Genomic DNA, 21,553 nt, shown 5'->3' on the forward strand with positions numbered 1-21,553 from the left:
CATGCTGGATAGCGGTCTATGTTCTTTGTCGTAATGCCCTAAGTAAATCTCATATTAGTCAACATGATATGTATGTGCATTGTTATGCCCTCTCTATTTGTCAATTGCCCAACTGTAATTTGTTCACCCAACATGTTATTTATCTTATTGGAGAGACACCACTAGTGAACTGTGGACCCCGGTCCATTCTTTTACATCTGAAATACAATCTACTGCAATCATTGTTCTCTGCTGTTCTTTGCAAACAAACATCATTCTCCACACCATACGTTTAATCCTTTGTTTACAGCAAGCCGGTGAGACTGGCAACCTCACTGTTAAGTTGGGGCAAAGTATTTTGATTGTGTTGTGCAGGTTCAACGTTGGCGCCGGAATCCCTGGTGTTGCGCCGCACTACACTCCTCCACCAACAACCTTCACGTGGCCTTCATCTCCTACTGGTTCGATAACCTTGGATTCTTACTGAGGGAAAACTTGCTGCTGTACGCATCACACCTTCCTCTTGGGGTTCCCAACGGACGTGTGCTTCACGCGTCATCATTCTTCAAGGAATCTTCTTCGGCACCGACGTAGTAGTCCATCTTGCCATCGAGTGTCTTCACGGGCCTCCAGTTGGGTCGTATAGGATAGGGCAATAACGGTTACCCGAAGGGTAATGCCCACGTCAGTTATTACATCCAAAAAATTTAAGGTCTGCATGAAAATAAGGTGATATTGAGCACTACGCAATGTCTTCATGGCCATTCGATGCCCACTAATGCTCAATCAGATCCATATGTAGTCGTTTGGACATGTTCTCGTCAGTGACTTCAACATTCATATGCAGTACTGCTACCAAGATGATGCCCTAGGGATTGGCGCAACCAGCTCAACCTGGAAATCCCATTTGTGCTCATTGTGGCCATCAAGACGCTCGTTCTCAACGATCATGTTGTGGATGATCAGGTAACATGTTATCACCTCATGCATGGTATTCAGTGATCATGTTCTTACCGGGTGACGGACAATTTTCCACCGAGATTGGAGCACACCAAATCCCCACTCCACATCTTTCTTGCAAGCATCTTGCATCTTGGCAAACCTCTTTGTTTTTCCGCGTTTGAATTACGGACAGTCTTCACCAGTGTGACCCGGTTAGGATAGATGCCATCAGAAAGATAATATGGCTTGTCATATTCACTTCCATTGATCTCGTAGCTCACCTGAGGAGCTTTGTCTTGCGTAAGCCTGTTGAAAACCGGTGATCGGTGTAACACATTGATGTCATTGTTGGAACTGACCATGCGAAAGAATGAATTATAAACCCATAAATCTTGAGATATCATTGCTTCAAGAATGACAGTATATCCCTCTGCATGGCTGCTGTACTGACCCTGGCATCCAAATGGATAGTTCTTCCACTCCCTGTGCATGCAATCTATGTTGTCAATCATGCCTGGGAACTCTCTAGACTCGTTGATAGACAACAACCGCCTTGTATCCTCAACCGTTGGCTCCCTCAAGTAATATTCTCCGAACATGGCAATCATGGCTCGGAAAAACCGGTACATGGACTCAGGGCAGGTGCTTTCACTCATTCGAAGATACTCATCAAATATATCAACAACCATTCCATAGAATAGCATGCAAATTGTTGCGGAACATTTTTGGTAGGAGGTGAAGCCTAGCGCACCTGTTGCATCGGGCCTACATTGGAAGTACGGGTCATAGTCTTTGATGCCCCGTAGAATGACCATGAACAGGTCCCTTGACATCCTGTACTGGCGTCGGAACACTTTTTCCGTGAACATCGGCGCGATGTGGTCGAAGTAGTCCTTGTAGAGTCGGTGGTGACCTTCCACTCTGTTGTGTGGCCGGTTTTTTGAGCGGCCCTTCACAGAGCCCCAGTGCACCAACATCTGGCTGGCATTATGCTCGTGGAGGATGGAGGCCGTAGCAGAAGCTATGTACTGCGTCGTGTAATCGGACTCGTCGTCGGAAGAGGAGTCAATGACCTCAGCGCACAACTTGTCGAGCATCTTCCACATGTCCATATGCGTGGATAGCAACTGCGGATCAATTGTCGCCCACAATTGCGCCCAAAAAATGAGTAAGAAACCTACTGACGCAATGGACTGAACAGGTCCTGGGCAGCGAGGCCAGCCGGCGCAACCGACAGATGTTTGGCCCCCAAAGACGCGACAAATGCAACCCATAACCTACCCCGACTTCGATCATGTTCTCCGGCGCGGCGAGGCCCGAGCAGACGGCGTGTACTACGGCGGTGCGGCAGGGTGGTGTTGGGGTGGTGACGTCGCACTAGGGTAGCAAAGAAGGGGAAGAGGAAGCAAATCCACGCGGTCGATTTCGATGTCCCTAACGTGCGGGACTGGGTAAGAAAAGGAGGACGCTCGGCGCGACCGCGCAACGTCCGCGGAGACGCATCCGAGGTGCATGTTTGGGCCGCGTTTGCTTCCCCGCGGACATCCGGTCACTATGTGTCGGACCGTTGGGCATGGTTCCAGACGCATTTTTCGACCGCGCGGTCGCAAACAGTCACTCAGCGTCCGTTTATGTTGCCCCGTTAGAGATGGCCTGAGAAACAAGGACGCACACAGAAGTCTCCATCTATGCACAGCTGCGCACCCGTGACATGTGCTCGTCCGTCGATCGCCGAGCTCCGTTGGAGCTATAGCTGCCTGCAAGGATGGATGTGTGTTGGACTTGCGCAGCTCAGTCAGCCCCTATGTCCGTCTCGACCGAAGCTGACGCGGGTCGTCCGCTAGCTCATGTCATGTCCCTGCTTAGACCTTGCTGGGCTTGGTGTCCATGGGCCGTGATTCAACCGCACATGAAACCAATGACTGGGCTAGCGGCTTCAAAAGCAGTAGTGCACAACTGGATGAGGCATCGATCAAAACAGAACATAACAGAAAAGAAAATGAACCCGTCAGGGTCTCCTCCTTCCGCTGTCTACTCTCCTCTGATCTTTTTCCTCAAGATGTTGTTGCTCTCCACAAGCAACTTCGTATCCATCTCACGCAATGGTTCTCACCGGAGGCCATGTGATATTACACTTGATATCAGAGCTTGGTTATCCCTACAAAAAAATCCCCACAAAAAAAATCCCCATCCGATCTGTCGTGCTGAAGCGATGGTCGGGGCAACGACAATGACGGAGGCGGCCTTGAGCGCCATCCACGAGAGCTTGGCGAAGCTCACCGTGACGTTGTGTCACATAGCCGCAAGACAGGAGGATACGCTGGTGGATTTGAGGAAGACCACAGCGGCGCTCACTCCCTCCACCACAACCATGTCACTGGTCATGCCGGACCAAGCCTCGACGAAGTGATACGTCTCAAACGTATCTATAGTTTTTGATGATCCATGCTTGTTTTACACCAATTGCTATATGTTATATTTACACTTCGTGGCATTTTTATGCATTTTCCGGCACTAACCTACTGACAAGATGCCACAGTGCCAGTTCCCTGTTTTCTGCTGTTTTTGTATTTCAGAAAAGTTGTAGATGAAATATTCTCGGAATTGGACGAAACAAAAGCCGAAGTCAATATTTTACCGAAACGAAGGCGAAGTCCGAAGGGGGGTCAAAGAGGCGCAACAGGGCGACCAAACCACCCCTAGGCGCGGCCTGGTCCTGGCCCGCGCCTAGGGTAGGTCTAGGGTGTAATAACCCAGAACATAGGAACATCGAAGGGTAGATTTAGAAATGGGATGTGCATTTCATCGCAAAATGAGGGAATTTTTCGCGCCTTATTGCAACTAAACCTAAGAGGGATCGAGGTTCTCTCTCAGATGCAGTTAGGGTTAAACATTGGGAGATTAAGAAATTTCGACATGATCTCCTTTGTGTCTTGTGATTTTGGGAGTTGATTTCATTTGCCAAGTCAGATTGAATTTAAAACTCAAATAATAAAAGATAAACAATATAGAATATGAATTATGAATTTATAATTCAAATACATTTCATAATTCAAACACATTTCATAAATTCAATTCACTTTGAATTTAAAATTGAAATATAAATACATCAATCATTCATAAGTAAATGATACATATACAAATTGAGCTCATAAGGAAAATTTTAGCTTTATGTATTTAGATACACACATACAATGTCTTTACAATATTCTTATTACAAGAATTGAATGAATAAGTAAATAAAATAAAAAGAAGATTACATCATTTGATCCTAAAATCCTACCCTAATGTCTTAGAAGAATTGCTTCCTAGATCATTTCATCCTCAAAACCTACAAAATACAGAGAAAACTACACAGGGGGGTTAAATAGCAAGTCAGTAACCAGCCAGGGGTGAACCAAGTGTCACTGACACTTGTGTTGGTCCAAAACTTGGACAGCAAAAGGATAAGATGAAGCAGACCAACCCTGGGCATGCACAAAGGGCTCAAGTTTCACCAAAGGGCTTCACAGCTCATGAAGATGCTGTGCAGCAACAGCACAACACCACAGCTGAGTCACCAGCCAAGCCAGGGCTGTGTGTCACAGCCAGAGAAGAAGCACATCAGGGATAAATAGGGTAGAAACCCTAGAAACCATGCATCAGTCGACCAGATAACCATTGTAGCAAGCAACTGCCATAGAACAGCAAGAGTTCATCCAGTTCTTGCACAAGAACAACACAAGAACCAACAGAAACAATTTATACATCCGAATCCAACCAACAAAAACCCAACAGAATCCATGGGAACATGAACAAGACCATCAGGAGCTAGGAGGAGAAGGACAAGTCACAAAACCCTTAAGCAACTGCTCAACACTAGTCAAGCTTAACTATCTAGGAGCTGGAACCAGGTATACCAAGTTCCTGGAGAGGATCCAGTGTATCCAATCCATCATTCATACATGACACAGGTCATGATTTGAGAAGATGCTCAAGGGGATGATCATCACTTGGTCATAACCAAGGATTACTGGAAGAAAAAGGGAGCCAATAGAACCTAAACCATCCAGATACTATTTTTGTGCATATGAACAAGAATAGATGCGCAGAAGTGCACACAAGCAAGCACACATGCACAGAAAGCACAGTAGACGATTTACATGTTATAAAAGCTACCAAAGACCACCCAGTGAAACCCTAGATACTAAACCATTAGAGAAACCCAAGTATTCTTCACAGGCAAGCATAATGGTATTCATGGCATGTATGATGTCCTATTATGCAAGCAGAGATGAGTAGCCAACAAGGATTAGCCAATTGTGTGAGCAACCAATCTATAGCCAATGTATAGAGGTCACATCAAACATAAATCCATCCATTTAACCAAGTATATAAGCCATCACTATCCAGAAATGGGTTCAGACTTGTATCATTTCCAAATTAATTCATGGAAATGCTAAATCATGCACATCAAGGCATTTAATCAACACTGCATAAGCAGTTCATCCATAAATAATTCATTCAAGCACAAATATACAGTAAACCATGCTTGAACAGGATAATAGCATCACTGAGAGGCAACAATCACATGAATCATTGCTTACTAGCAATAGGATCTTGTCCAATGAGCTTTGGACAGCAACAACAACACTTACACACACTTGTGTATTTGTCAAAGCAAGAATAAGCCACAGTAGTAGCTGATAATTTCTTCAAATAGCCAAAGAGTAAGCCAGTAACTAGCTACTAGCATTTAATTGATCAAATGGATCAATTAGATCAAGCCAAGACATAGCAGAGCATCATAAGCATGCAGTAATCCAAGGATTGGATCAACTGAAACCTATACAAGCCATGGGTGAGCATCACTGACACCACAAGTGTCAGTAGTGCAAACCTAGGTCAATCACTAGTCTAATAAGCCTGTGAATTAACCAGTAAGCCTATGAGCAAGTCAATGAGCATAGGAACAAGCCAGTAGACAGATGAACATGAGACAGTAAGCAATTGCACAACACAGAGTCATGCACACAGAGATTGAGCACAGCACAGTGAGCCAGTAGGCATAGATATAGCATCAACAAGCTTAGGAGTAGAGCATAGCATGCGCAGCAGCACAGCAGCATGGCATGAACAGCAAGAACAACAGCACAAGCAGTAGCATGGCAAGCATGGTAGCATATCAAGCTTAGCAGCAGCTTACGCTGGATAGCAGCATGCATAGATCAAGTAGAGGTAGAAGGAGCAGAAGAGGTAGGCAGAGGAGGTAGAAGAAGCAGAAGGGGTTACCTGGTGAGGACGGGCGGCAGTAATGGCGGCACGGTGGCACGGGCCAGCCACGGCGGCGCCAAACCGCGGCCAGGCCCGTGCCAGGCCACGCACACCACTAGGGAAGGCGGCGAACCACCAAGAACGGCGAGGAAGCGCAGATCGGCGGAGATCGCCACAGATCCGTCGGTGTCTGCGAGCACCGCACACGCATGCGCACCGTCAAGGACGAGATCGACGAAACTACGGACGAGCAGATGCGCCATCGCGAGTTACATCGGCGAGCACCACGGCGAGCCTTGGTTCGGCTGGAGTTGGCTGGAGCACGGCGGTGACCATGGTGGCGACGCGGTCGCCACCGAATAGCCTAGGGTTAGGGTTCGCGAGCGAAGAGGTGGGCGAGCGAGCGAGGGTGGGCCGAGTGACTCGGTGCCACCGAGTCGTTTTGGACTGGCCCTGGTGCGCTGTCCAGATGGGCCTAAACGGTGGGCTGGCCCAATTGGGCCAGGGGTATTTTAGTCTTTTCAGTTTTTGAAACAACTCTTGAATTCTACAAAATAAAAATAAATGGAAAATACCTCAAAAAATCCAAGAAAATAGGATTAATGAATAAAAATTTATTCTTAACCAGAATAAAATAAGAAATGGAAATATGTTATACAATTTTGTAATTTTAAAATTTTTGAATACAAAGTTAAACTTTAATTTTTAATTTTAATTTTCCTTGGATTTAAAAATCAAGGAAAATTCAAAAAAAATGAATTCAAATAATTTCAAAGGGAATTCTATTATTCCAAGTCATTTCTTTTAAATATTAAGATTTTCCAAAAATGGAAATATCTTAATAATTCCAAATCCATGAATAATTCCAAAATGAGGAAAATTCTATTTTTAAATTCCTTATTTTGAATTAAATATTTTCCTAAGGAAAATATCAACTATATTTCATTATTTTCTTATTAGAAAAGAAAACCATGTTAAAGTACTTAAAGAATTATAAAGTGCCGCCAAAGGCACCAATCCTTAACTCAACCCTAAATTTGTAATAACCATGTCGGGGTAAGGGATTCAACATGAAATAATACATCCATTCATGCATCATTTGGATCTCATAACATTGTCTTTACCGGACAATGATGCTTCTCTACAGAACCCGAGGTTCAGGTTCAATCCAACACTTCGAATTGCATTATCTCGCAGTCACCAGGCAAGTTCACTCTTGCTCATGTCACCTTGATTATTTTCTATCAATTTACCGCAAAAGTACTATACTTATCATTCCTGCATTGAAAAGAAAAATGTTACTTTTCCAATTATGAATATGACTATGCGCTGGGCAATGGAACCATGGTATGTGTTGATATGGTGGAGGTTCCATTGCAAGGGTTCTATAAATCTTGGACTAATCACCAATGTTGTCTAGTGATTCTAGCGCCGTACAATTCGCGTTAACCATAAGATCTATAATGACTCTTGGGAAGTCAGCTGTATCTTTCCCTCTTGCATATCAACGAACCTGGTGGAGCCTGGCTAGGTGTTGGAGATAACACTGCAGTAGGTTGGGAAATCCTTTAAAATCCCCATCCATGTGGATGACAGGCTCTATCGTCTATGAGGGATTGTCCGTAGTACACCGGGGGTAAAGCCGTATGATCGGGAGATGTCTACCGGAAGTGTACGGATGGACAAAAGGGTGGCTATGCAAGGTCGCGGAGAAGGCAGTGATTGGCTTGGATCTTACACCTGGCCCCACACCAAGGAAGTGTGGACAAGAAACGCGTCTCGGTTGGTATCAAGGTTAAGTTCTCTTATGGGAAAAGTAATGCACCTCTGCAGAGGGTATCAAATTGTGGCAGTCACTCCTTGTTCCGGGAAGGGAACTACGAACGCGGCAGGAAAGGAACTCCATGAAGTTCTGTTCAACCTGTGAAGACTGGCAGGCATAGTTTTCTGAATAAAATAAACCTTTTGAAGAAATGTTTGCGAAACATGCATTGACCTGAGATTTTCTAATCAATGGTCGTAACTAGTGCATCAAACACATTTTCCCTTTTGAGCTTGCTGAGTACCTATGTACTGACTTTCTATCGACACCCTTGCTAGACTGTGAGAATGAAGTGGAGGCCATTGACGGAGCACCGGAAGGCGACTACGAGCTGGTCTATGAAGAACCTGATCTGTTCGGAGGAGTGGAAGGCGTGGACTATGGAATAGTCTACGGGCCCGACAACAATGAGGCGGAGGAGTAGCGTCTTACTCTAATATCATAGAGCCGAGCAGTGTAGAAGCTTACCTAAATAAGTTGCTGAGCTCAGTTTACTATTTATGCTGGTTTGTAATGAAACTTAAGTAGTATCTTAGGGTGTTCTCATCGGACCTGTGAGAATACCAACTTGTTAAGTCTGTGATTGTAATATAATCTTGAGTGTTATGACATGCAATGTTTCTGTTGTACCACTTTGAGGGATGTGATATTTGTGAAGAAGTCCCTTCATGAAGATCGTATCAACGACTTGTATACTACAACATGCAGTGGTATGCTGGGCCACCGCAGCTGTTATCAGATCAAATGTTGCGACCTTAGGTTGGAAAAACCTAGTAAAGGGAGAAACCTGTAGGTGTCAAGTAGGAATAGTAAAGAATTCTCTAGAAATATGGTGTTTATTCAATTGTGAATAGCAAAATCATATCTTTTAGTGCGATAATTCTTTACTATAAATTTTATGATGCATCATCACTATATCCTCACTACATTATCACGATGTCATTATCACATCATTACTATGTTACCACTACTAATATTCTACTCTTGTATACAGCTAAAATGGCATATACTTTTCCGAAGAGGACTTTAAGGAAGGTCGAAGGTTGGCTTGGTGATTACGATGGAAGTTTGATAGATCTCCTGCGTGGGATGCTGAAGGAACTCCATTGTGAGACTAGAATTCCGGTTCTCAAATAGATCTACTATGATGGAGAGATCATTGCCAAGTGCAGAGTCTCCGTACAACTTCCTGACACACTGCTGATGAGTCGAATCATGCCATATGGAGAAGCTAAAACACTCACCACGGCGTACCATATGGGTATTTTCAAGGCAATTCTCGAAATCAGACAGCACAAATCCGTAGAGCTTTTGTGTTCACCATATTCCCATGTGCCTCATGCCGAGGAAGATGAGGATCCTTCTTTGAACCATCTACTGATGGCACACAAACATCCTGAAGTAGCAGCCCAACACATGGACAGCTGTAAGTCTTTATTGACTTCCATGTATCTACTTCACATGAAGATGGTGGAAGAAGTCACCCATATGCTTGATGAGTTCACGGACCCTGACAAAGTCCAGGCTCGAATGCATGATCTTAGGGCACAACCTCAACACTCTACACCTTACTTCAGCCTACACAACTGTGTAGATTTGAGTGACCAGTTGCCGAAGTCAGAACCACTCACACCCAACTTCGTTCCACATTATCCACATGTGTCAATGTCATATGATGCAGGATATGGGGGATATGCTTCGGGAAACGTAGCTTGTTCAGAATCACCAATCGAGAACTCGACTGGTTGGCGTTTCGGAGAACCCTTCGGAGATGAAGACGAACCCATCACATGTGATACACACGACGAAGGAGGCGAGGTTAACCAGAATATTAACCAAGACCATGGGCAGGAAGAGAAAGGTACCAACTCCATTTCTCTTGATTTGGAGATGGGAATCTTAAAAACATCTCAATATGAGGTAGGTGAAAGTTCTGGAGTGAAGAAGAAGAAGAAGAGGGGGCAAGTGGACAAAAACCCTTCATGGATGGCAAATGAGGAAGGTGGGTATCCTACTGGGGATACATACGAGTCACTGTCTAGCTATTTCGGCATGACCGATCTCTGTCTCGACAGTTCATCCGACTCGGATTACATCCCAACTGGAAGGACTTATGTTCCGGACGGTGTTCGGAAGACCAACCACTGTACGGGATGGACTCCAGGTATGTATGCGGAGGCGAACAACGACGATGAGGAGTAGTGCTCGAGGAAGGACCAATGTAGTATAGCTGGTATTGTAATAGGACGTATTTTTTTAAAAAAAAATCCGTTGGCTTGGGCTTTGAGCCAAATAAGTGGTTATATATACCACATGTAATATATGTGTGTACTGTTATGTTATATACGGTGTATATACATAATAAATGTTTGCTTTGGATTTGCTTCTTGATTTCATTGTGAGACTAATACTGGGCAATGTGTTGAGCTCATAAAACATTTGCATGGTGTAATTATGAGTAAAAGCTCTTTGTTACAGGACTAGGGGGAATGGCGTTAGTCGAAACCGAAGAGGCAAGAAAAGAGCGGGAGGCTAAGGAAAAAAGAAGAAGCAGATGCAGCAGCCAGAATGGAGAATGCACCACCACCACCACATCCTATGATGCATCCAGATTTTCAGCAATACATGCGATCCATGGAGGAAGATAGGAGAAGATATCAGGAAAGTCAGAGCAAGAACATGTAAGATTTCTTTGCTCATGTCCTCAATGACAGGGGCAATAAAGGCAGAGGTGTAACCCTATCAGACTTTCAAAATGCAAGACCACTACCTTTTGCGTCAACTCCAGAACCAATGGATGCAGAAGATTGGCTGATGGACACCGAAAGGAAGCTAAGAACCGTTGGATGCAACGATGAGGAGAAGATCAGGTATGCCACCTATCTGTTGTCAGGACCAGCAGCATCATGGTGGGAGAATGTTGTCGCCGTACATCCTCCAGAAAAGTTGTTCACCTGGGAGGAATTCAAGAAGAAGTTCCGTGATGCTGATGTTCCAGAGAGTGTGGTGGAGTTAAAGAAGAGGGAGTTTGATGAATTACATCAGAACACTGCACCAATCATGTAGTATGTTCGTGATTTCAATAGACTGTCGAGGTATGCACCTGAGGAGGTGGATTCGGATGAGAAGAGGAAGAAAATGTTCATGAAAGGAATGAATCCATACATGAAGATGCAACTGATGTTGGCACGGACGGCGGAATTCTAGGAACTGATTGACGCGGCAATCACTTTCGAGGATGATTACAAGAAAGTACAAGAGGATAGGAGGAAGAGGGCTCGCATCGAGCCAAGGAAATATCCAATTACGAAGGCAACACCAGACCGGAGTTTCAAACCACGGTACCGACCTACCGGTAATCAGTATAACCATGGAGGCCAGAACCAGAACCCAAGAAACCAGATCATATGTCATAGCTGTGGGCAGAGAGGACATGTGCAGAAGGACAGTCAGAAGCCCATGATCATATGCTACGGTTGCGGGAAGGATGGACACATTAAGCCCGAGTGTCCAAACAAGGCATCGTGGAGTGGACAGAACTCAGGAGGAGGATGAGTTGGAGGTGGAAACTACAGCAACAACAACAATTGCAACAACAACAACAACAACAACAACAACAACAACAACAACACCACCAAGAAGGGCAAACCGTATGGAAAGCTGAACTGCACAACCTTTGGAACAAGCTGGAGAGTCGGATCAAGCAGTCCTAGGTACGCTCAGCATTCTTACTCATCCTGGAAAAGTATTATTTGATACGGGAGCCACTACATCATTTCTTGCACGGGAGTTTGTGGAAAAATACAGGATTAGATGTTCTAAGCTAGAAAATCCCAGAAATGTCTTATCTGCGGGGGGGACGATCTCAGTAACCCACGTGAAAGAGGCACATGTCATGACCATATGTGACTGTGTTTATTTCGCGGACCTTTTCATCATTCCCATGAAAGATGTATTAGTCATCCTAGGGATGGATTGGTTAACGGAGAATGAAGCAGTGATCAACTGTGGAGACAAAACAGTATCACTCCGCAATTCCATTGGTGGACAGATAGTGTTTCAGGGAGACAAGTATACCCAATTGGAGATAGGATTGGAGCTTAATAGTTTGAAGGAGGTGAAAATTGAGGAAATTCCTGTAGTAAATGAGTTTCAAGATGTCTTTCCCAAGGAACTACCGGGTATGCCACCCGATAGAGAGATAGAATTCACCATTGCTCTAATTCCAGGCACCGCACCAATAGATCAACCACCTTACAAGATGGGACCAAAGGAGTTAGTAGAGTTGAAAGCTCAGATTGATGAACTAGAACATAAGGGATTTATCCAAGAAAGTGTGTCACCATGGGGTACACCAGTCATTTTTGTGGATAAAAGAGATGAAGGCAAGAGAATGTGTGGAGATTACCGAAATCTCAACAATGTGACAATCAAGAACAAGTATCCTTTACCCAGAATCCAAGATCTTTTTGATCAATTTCAAGGAGCAGGAGTCTTCTCGAAGATCGATTTGAGGTCAGGATACCATCAAATCAAGATTAAGAAGGAAGATGTTCCAAAAACAGCTTTTGTATCAAGATATGGACACCATGAATACTTGATTGTACCATTTAGACTAACAAATGCACCAGCTGTTTTCATGAATTTGATGAACAAGATATTCATGAAGTACTTGGAGAAGTTTGTGATAGTCTTCATCGACGATATTCTGATATATTCCAAGGATAAAGAGGAACATGCAAAGAATTTGAAGATAGTTTTGCAGATCCTGAGAGAACATCAACTGTATGCCAAGTTTAGTAAGTGCAAATTTTGGTTGGATAGTGCCGAATTTCTTGGACATGTCATAACCAAAGAAGGGATAGCTGTAAATCCAAGCAAGGTTCAATCAGTATTAGAGTGGAATTCACCAAAGAATGCAAAGGAGATAAGAGGATTTCTTGGAATGGATCGAGGGATTTTCAAAGATTGCACGACCGATGACAAAGTTACTCATGAAAAATACTACATTTGTGTGGATTGAGGAATGTGAAGCGAGTTTCCAGAAACTCAAGGAAAAGTTAACCACAACACCCGTGTTAGCAATTCCAGAACCTGGAAAGGATTACATGGTGTATTGTGACGCTTCCAAGAATGGACTTGGATGTGTTCTAATGCAAGACCGTAAGGTAATAGCTTATGGATCAAGGCAATTGAAACCACATGAACATAACTATCCAGTACATGACTTAGAATTGGTGGCAGTCGTGTATGATTTAAAGAGTTGGAGACAATTTCTTTATGGATCCAAGTGTGAGCTATACACAGATCATAAGAGTCTGAAGTATTTCTTCACTCAAAAGGAATTGAATATGAGACAGAAGAGATGGTTGGAGTTGATTAAGGATTATGAACTGACGATCAACTATACACCAGGTAAAGCTAATGTAGTAGCAGATGCTTTAAGCAGAAAAAGTACCGACAATCAACCTACGGAATGGGAGATTCCAAATGAACTTCGGAAAGAGTTAGAAGAAGCTCAGATCTTGCTCATTCAAGGTGATACAATAGGGAGTGTAGCAACATTGAGGATCATGGATGAGATGTACTCAGATTTGAAATACGAGATCATCTGAAAGCAAGGAGATAACCCATTCATCCAAGAAGAACTCAAGAGAATCGAGGAAGGAAACCATCTGAATTCCATGTTGGAGAGTTTGATTCCTTATACTTTCACAAGCGGATATGTATACCAGATGATCCGGAAGTAAAGGCAACCATACTAAAAGAAGCACATGAAACACCTTACTCAATACATCCAGGAAGTACCAAGATGTACATGGACTTGAAAGAGATGTTCTGGTGGAATAATATGAAAAGAGAAATAGCTAAGCATGTCTCAGAATGTCACACATGTCAATGAGTCAAAGCAGAACATCAGAGTCCTGCTGGACTACTTAAAAGAGAAATAGCTAAGTATGTCTCGGAATGTCACACATGTCAACTAGTCAAAGTAGAACATCAGAGTCCTGCAAGACTACTTAAACCTTTGGATATTCCGGAATGGAAATGGGATGAAATCGGAATGGATTTTGTTACTGGTTTACCAATGACCAGTAAAAAGAAGGATATGATATGGGTAATTGTGGATAGACTTACCAAAAGTGCTCATTTTCTAGCGGTGAATCAGAAGGACACTTCTGAGAAGCTTGTGGATATATATGTCAAGGAAATAGTTAGCAAGCATGGAGTACCAAAGAAGATAGTCTCGGATCAAGGTTCGATCTTCACGTCAGCATTTTGGAAACAACCCCAAGAAGCTCTGGGATCCAAGTTAGATTTCAGCATAGATTATCACCCACAAACCGGAGGACAGACGGAAAGAACCAATCAAATACTTGAAGATATGCTTAGGGCTTGTGTGTTAAACTTTGGAGGATCATGGGAAGACCATCTACCATTAGCAGAGTTTTCATACAACAATAGTTATCAAAGTAGCATTCAAATGGCACCGTATGAAGCATTATACGGAAGAAAGTGCAGATCTCCAATCTGTTGGTTCAAGACGGGAGAAAACAAGGAGTTTGCACCGGATTACATCAAGGAGAAACAAGGAGTCATCGAGGTTATCAGGGATAGACTTAAGATAGCTCATAGTCGATAGAAGAGTTATGCCGACCAGAAGAGAAGAGCATGGGAACCCAAGGTGGGAGACATGGTTTATTTGAAGGTTAGCCCATTGAAAGGACTCAAAAGATTCGGAGTAAAAGGAAAGTTAAGTCCTCGCTATATAGGACCATTCAAGATACTTAGTCAGAACAGAGGAACAACATTTGAGCTAGAACTACCTAAGCAGTTGAGTTTGATTCACAATGTATTTCATGTGTCTCAACTCAGAAAATGTTTAAAAGCACCGGATGATCCAATGTCACATGAGGAATTAGAACTGCAATCATACCTAACATATGTCGAAAGATCGGAGAAGATATTGGAAGTGGATTGGAAGAAGCTGAGGAATAGAGCCATCAAATACTGCAAGATTCAATGGCAGCACCATCCTGAACGGGAAGCAACTTGGGAGAAGGAGTACGATCTTAGAAAATCCTACCCCGAGCTATTCAGGTACCTCAATCTTAACTTCGGGACGAAGTTTCTGTTAAGGGGGAGAGGCTGTAATAACCCAGAACATAGGAACATCGAAGGGTAGATTTAGAAATGGGGTGTGCATTTCATCGCAAAACGAGGGAAATTTTCGCGCCTTATTGCAACTAAACCTAAGAGGGATCGAGGTTCTCTCTTAGATGCAGTTAGGGTTAATCATTGGGAGATTAAGAAATTTCGACATGATCCCTTTTGTATCTTGTTGATTTTGGGAGTTGATTTCATTTGCCAAGTCAAATTGAATTTAAAACTCAAAGAATAAAAGATAAACAATATAGAATATGAATTATGAATTTATAATTCAAACACATTTCATAAATTCAATTCACTTTGAATTTCAAATTGAAATATAAATACATCAATCATTCATAAGTAAATGATACATATACAAATTGAGCTCATAAGGAAATTTGAGCTTTATTGATTTAGATACACACATACAATGTCTTTACAATATTCTTATTACAATAATTGAATGAATAACTAAATAAAATAAAAAGAAGATTACATCATTTGATCCTAAACTAAAATCCTACACTAATGTCTTGGAAGAATTGCTTCCTAGATCATTTCATCCTCAAAACCTTCAGAATACAGAGAAAACTACATAGGGGGGTTAAATAGCAAGTCAGTAACCAGCCAGGGGTGAACCAAGTGCCACTGACACTTGTGTTGGTCCAAAACTTGGACAACACAAGGATAAGATGAAGCAGACCAACCCTGGGCATGCACAGAGGGCTCAAGTTTCACCAAAGGGCTTCACAGCTCATGAAGATGTCGTGCAGCAACAGCACAACACCACAGCTGAGTCACCAGCCAAGCCAGGGTTGTGTGTCACAGCCAGAGAAGAAGCACAACAGGGATAAATAGGGTAGAAACCCTAGAAACCATGCATCAGTCGACCAGATAACCATTGCAGCAAGCAACAGCCATAGAACAGCAAGAGTTCATCCACTTCGTACTCAAGAACAACACAAGCACCAACTGAAACCATTTATACATCCAAATCCAACCAACCAAAACCCAACAGAAGCCATGGGAACATGAACAAGACCATCAGGAGCTGGGAAGAGAAGGACAAGTCACAAAACCCTCAAGCAACTGCTCAACACCAGTCAAGCTTAACTATCTAGGAGCTGGAACCAGGTATACCAAGTTCCTGGAGAGAATCCAGTGGATCCAATCCATCATTCATGCATGACACAGGTCATGATTTGAGAAGATGCTCAAGGGGATGATCATCACTTGGTAATAACCAAGGATCACTGGCAGAAAAAGGGAGCCAATAGAACCTAAACCATCCAGATACTATTTTTGTGCATATGAACAAGAATAGATGCACAGAAGTGCACACAAGCAAGCACACATGCACAGAAAGCACCAGTAGAAGATTTACAGTTTATAAAAGCTACCAAAGACAACCTAGTGAAACCCTAGCTACTAAACCATTAGAGAAACCAAAGTATTCTTCACATGCAAGCATAATGGTAATCATAGCATGTATGATGTCCTATTATGCAAGCAGAGATGAGTAGCCAACAAGGATTAGCCAATTGTGTGAGCAACCAATCTATAGCCAAGGTACAGAGGTCACATCAAACATAAATCCATCCATTTAACCAAGTATATAAGCCATCACTATCCAGATATGGATTCAGACTTGTATCATTTCCAAATTAATTCATGGAAATGCTAAATCAAGCACAACAAGGCATTTACTCAACACTGCATAAGCAGTTCATCCATAAATAATTCATTCAAGCATAAATATACAGTAAACCATGCTTGAACAGGATAATAGCATCACTGGGAGGCAACAATCACATGAATCATTGCTTACTAGCAATAGGATCTTGTCCAATGAGCTTTGGACAGCAACAACAAGACTTACACACACTTGTGTATTTGCCAGAGCAAGAATAAGCCACAGTTGATGTGGGCACTACCCTTCGTCTAACCGACATTGTCCTATCCTATATTGACTAATTGGAGGCCCATGAAGACACCCGAAGGCGAGATGGGCCACCTGGACGGCGCACCAGAGGAATCCTTGGCGAGCAAGATAAGGAAGCACCCGAACAAGGAAAGATTAGATCTAAAAGTACTGTAAACCTAGTCGTACTCGGTTAGGACTCTTGAGACCTGGCCTCCTATATAAAGGCCAGGAGAGGGGCTGCCGAGGGACACAATCAATCTTAGCAATCTTAGCCAGAAGAAGTTTAGAGCTAGGTCACCTTAGCAATAGCCATCTCGACGAGATCTCAGCCGAACTATTCGGCACCCCATTGTAACCCATTATCATCATAATCAAGAACAGACAGGCATGACGTAAGGGTTTTACCTCATCGAGGGCCCCGAACCTGGGTAAATCGCTCTCCCCGCTTGTCTGTGAACCGATGTCTCGTGTCAGCTTGCAGGATTCCATCAACCCTAAGCCCGTATCGGAGGGCATTGGCGAGGAGTACCCTCGACAATTGGCGCCGTCTGTGGGAAACCTGTCGGCACAAGATCGGACATCGGCTGAATCCGACATGTCATCGGCAGCTTCATCAACACTGTCATCGCCTCGTTTGGGAAGCCCGATTCGTTTCGGTTCCTACGAGTTCACCCCACATAGCGATTCGTCTCGCTCGACTTTCTCCGATCTACAAGGCAACATGGAGATGGCCTTTAGAAGCGTCCACTACAACGTCAACTCAGAAGGAATTCTTCGGCTGCTGGAATCTCCCATCTCCAGGTCGACGAGTCCAAGCGCATCATCGTCACTCGACCTTTCGGCTGGCCTGACAAGCCCGTCGATTCCATCCGCACCTTCGACTCCCCGTTCGGCGTCCTCCATGTCAGTCGGATCCGATAACCCCGCGACCTCGGAGATAACCTCGTACTACTGCATGAACTGCGACACCAGGCACGGACTAGGGTCGAGCGACACGTCGTTCATCTGCAATGCCTACTATTCATCATGAGAGGACAGCATCGACATCATCACCCAAGGAGACACCTGAAGAGTGGCGCCCCTCCAAGTTTACGTCGCTAACAGGGGAGACGGAGATCGCACTCCCCGTTCCAGCAGACGAGCTAGTTTTGAGAACAGCGCCAGCGACAACAACAGCGACCACACCATCACAGAGGAGGAGTGGGCAGCAGCCAAGGCAGCCTTGCTTAACGACATACCACTTCCGGCGGGAACCACGGTTGGCACTCTCAATGCTTACCGCTCCATATTGGAGAAAAATCGTGAGCGCCTATCTAAGGAGCAAGCCACCCTCGAGAGACGCCTATCTGCCGCGGACCGATCCAGGCGAACGACGAAGGGGCTCGCGGGGAAGTGCCTCTCGAAGTACCCACGGAGGAGGCAAGCATCGATCAAGGATGTCCGAGGCTTTCGGAAGATGATGCAAGGGAGATAACGTCAAACCTGACCAAGTCCTTTATGACTACGGACACCGCGGGCATGCCACGGCCAAAAACCGTTGCGGGAGCAACAGCCAACCTTGCGAGCATACCTCATTAACCAGGCGTCCCGAAGGATCCATGGCACAGGCTCACCGTGGTGCCTTAGAAAGTCTCGCGATATTAGGAGATAATCTAGTTCCACGGAAGGAGAAGACCACCTTGCAGGCCAGCGGCCCAAAGCACCGCGCAAGAGACGCTCGAGATGAAATTACTCAGAGTAGAATCGACAAAGCAAGGCGACGACGTGTCGCCAGAGAGGAATTCGACAACGATTCTTCGGATGAGACCCAGGAAAACGACGGCGAGCTTAGGGGAGCCGATTTTTTAAGCTACAAAATTCGGGAGGCAATGCCACCTAAGAAGTTCAAACCCACCCCTACCGACGCCGCCAAATACGATGGGCAGCAGGAGCCGAGATCCTGGATAGAGGATTATTTGCAGACAGTGATTCTGCAAAAAGGGAATCAGATAGCAGCAATGCAGTGCCTGCAGCTTTACCTAAAGGACTCGGCACGAGCCTGGCTAAGAGGTCTGCCGAAGGGTTCCATTAAGTCATGGGATGACCTAGTAGAGGCCTTCGTCGCCAACTTCCAAGCAACCTACAAAAGGCCCGTCGGGATCGAGGAGTTACGGCATTGTCAGCAAAAGCAGAAGGAGTCGATGCGCGCATACATCGGGAGATTCACCTGAACGCTGCGGAAGACGTATCTGTCGACAGAGCAATCGACGCCTTTAGTGATGGCATCCGACGTGAAAGCTATATAGAAGAACTTGGGCGCAAGAAGCCGAAAACCATAACCAAGTTAATGGAAATCACCAACAGCTGGGCCGATGGCGAAGACAACGTTCGAAAGCCACGACAGCGCAGCGACGATGAAGAGGATGACCAGCCGAAGCATGACTCGGGTGGTCGGAGGGATCGCAGCAAGAGAAGGAAGAACCGCAGCTACGATGACAATAACTTGGTGGTCGCAGGCTACTCTGATCGGCAGGATGATCGGTACGATGACAGGCGAGATGATCGACAGGACGGTAATCGGAACAACTCTGGGAACCGTGGCAACTTTAAACCACGACAACAGAGAACTCCCGAACTACCCTACGCCGAACAGATCAACGCCCCCTGCTACCTGCATTCGTATACCGATTCCAAGGATGGTAAAATAAAGTCTAGCCACCTGCTCGTAGACCGTCGGCGGTTCATCGATATGCATAAACTCATCCGAGCGAGCAGGCCAGCAACAGCTTCCACCGCCACCACCACCACCCCCACCACAACACCGAGTCCCAGCAAGCTCAACCTCATCAACCCAACGAGGCATTTCCACCACCACGTGGGCAGATGAGTATGATCCACAGGACAGGCGTCTCAAGGAGGGAAATGAAGAAGCTCACCCGAGAAATCAACCTGGCAGAAAGCGTCATGGCGAACATCCCTGAGTATGTCGAGTGGTCGTCTCAGAACATCACGTTCAGCCGAGCAGATCACCCGATGACTATACCAAAACCGGGACATGCCGCCCTAGTGGTCGAAGCACAGATAGGAGGGTTCAAGATGAGCAAAGTCTTCATGGACGGAGGAAGTGGACTCAACCTCGATATTCCTTGACACAATTCAAAGTATGGGGATCACCATGAGAATGTTAGAAGAGTCAGACACCCGCTTCCATGGGATCCTCCCTACTTCACCGGCGTACTCTCTTGGCAAAACGTACCTGAACGTCGTCTTCGGCAAACCCGACAATTTCAGGAAGGAGAAGATCGAGTTTGAAGTCGTGAACTGGGAATCACAGTATCACGCCCTACTCGGGAGACCAGCTTATGCCAAGTTCATGGCTGTGCCGCACTATGCATACCTCAAGCTGAAAATGCCTGGGAGCAACGGGACGAACATCACTGTCTATGGAAGTTTCTCACGCTCGGACAATTGTGATCGTGATTTTCAAAGGATTGCTGCAAAGTTTGGGTTACAACGAGAAATTGTCGAACCTCCGCCCAAGCTGACGATACGAGAAATCAAGGAGGAAAAACATGACAGGGAAACCAAGAAAAAGCCAGCCAACCTTGCCCTTGAAGCCTCGGCAGCAGAAGCTCCTACAACAAAAGCTTCGGCAGAGGACGGCATAGAAGGCACAGGAAACACCAAGACGCTGACAATGTAGGATAACGTTGCATAGAAAACAAAAAAATTTCCTACCGCGAACACGCAATCCAAGCCAAGATGCAATCTAGAAGACGGTAGCAACGAGGGGGTATCGAGTCTCACCCTTGAAGAGATTCCAAAGCCTACAAGATGAGGCTCTTGTTGCTGCGGTAGACGTTCACTTGCCGCTTGCAAAAGTGCGTAGAAGATCTTGATCACGATCGCTTCCGGCGCCACGAACGGGCAACACCTCCGTACTCGGTCACACGTTCGGTTGTTGATGAAGACGACGTCCACCTCCCCGTTCCAGCGGGCAGCGGAAGTAGTAGCTCCTCTTGAATCCGACAGCACGACGGCGTGGTGTCGGTGGTGGTGGAGAAATCCGGCGGAGCTTCGCTTAAGCGTGCGGGATGTGGTGGAGGAGAGAGACCGCTAGGGTTTTGGGGAGAGAGAGGGGTTGGGCGCCGGCCCTCTAAGGGGTGCGGCCAAGGCTGAGGCTTGAAGTGGTCAGCCCCCTCTCCTATGCCCCTCATTATATAGGTGGAAGCCCCAAGAGTTCTAGTCCAAGTCTTCGAATAAGACCCCAACACTAAAACCTCCCATATGTGGGAAACCTACTCAAGGAGGGAGTCCTACCCAAGGTGGGACTCCCACCTTTCCTTGAGGTGGGTTGGCCGGCCACCCTAGAGGAGTCCACCTTGGACTCCTCCCCTTTAGGGTTGGCTGGCCATGCAAGGTGGAGTCCCTCCGGGACTCTACTTTCCATGGTGATTTCTTCCGGACTTTTCTAGAACCTTCTAGAACCTGCCATAAATGCA

This window comes from Lolium rigidum, chromosome 2 (genome assembly GCF_022539505.1).
Source record: "Lolium rigidum isolate FL_2022 chromosome 2, APGP_CSIRO_Lrig_0.1, whole genome shotgun sequence".
In the NCBI taxonomy this organism is placed as follows: domain Eukaryota; kingdom Viridiplantae; phylum Streptophyta; class Magnoliopsida; order Poales; family Poaceae; genus Lolium; species Lolium rigidum.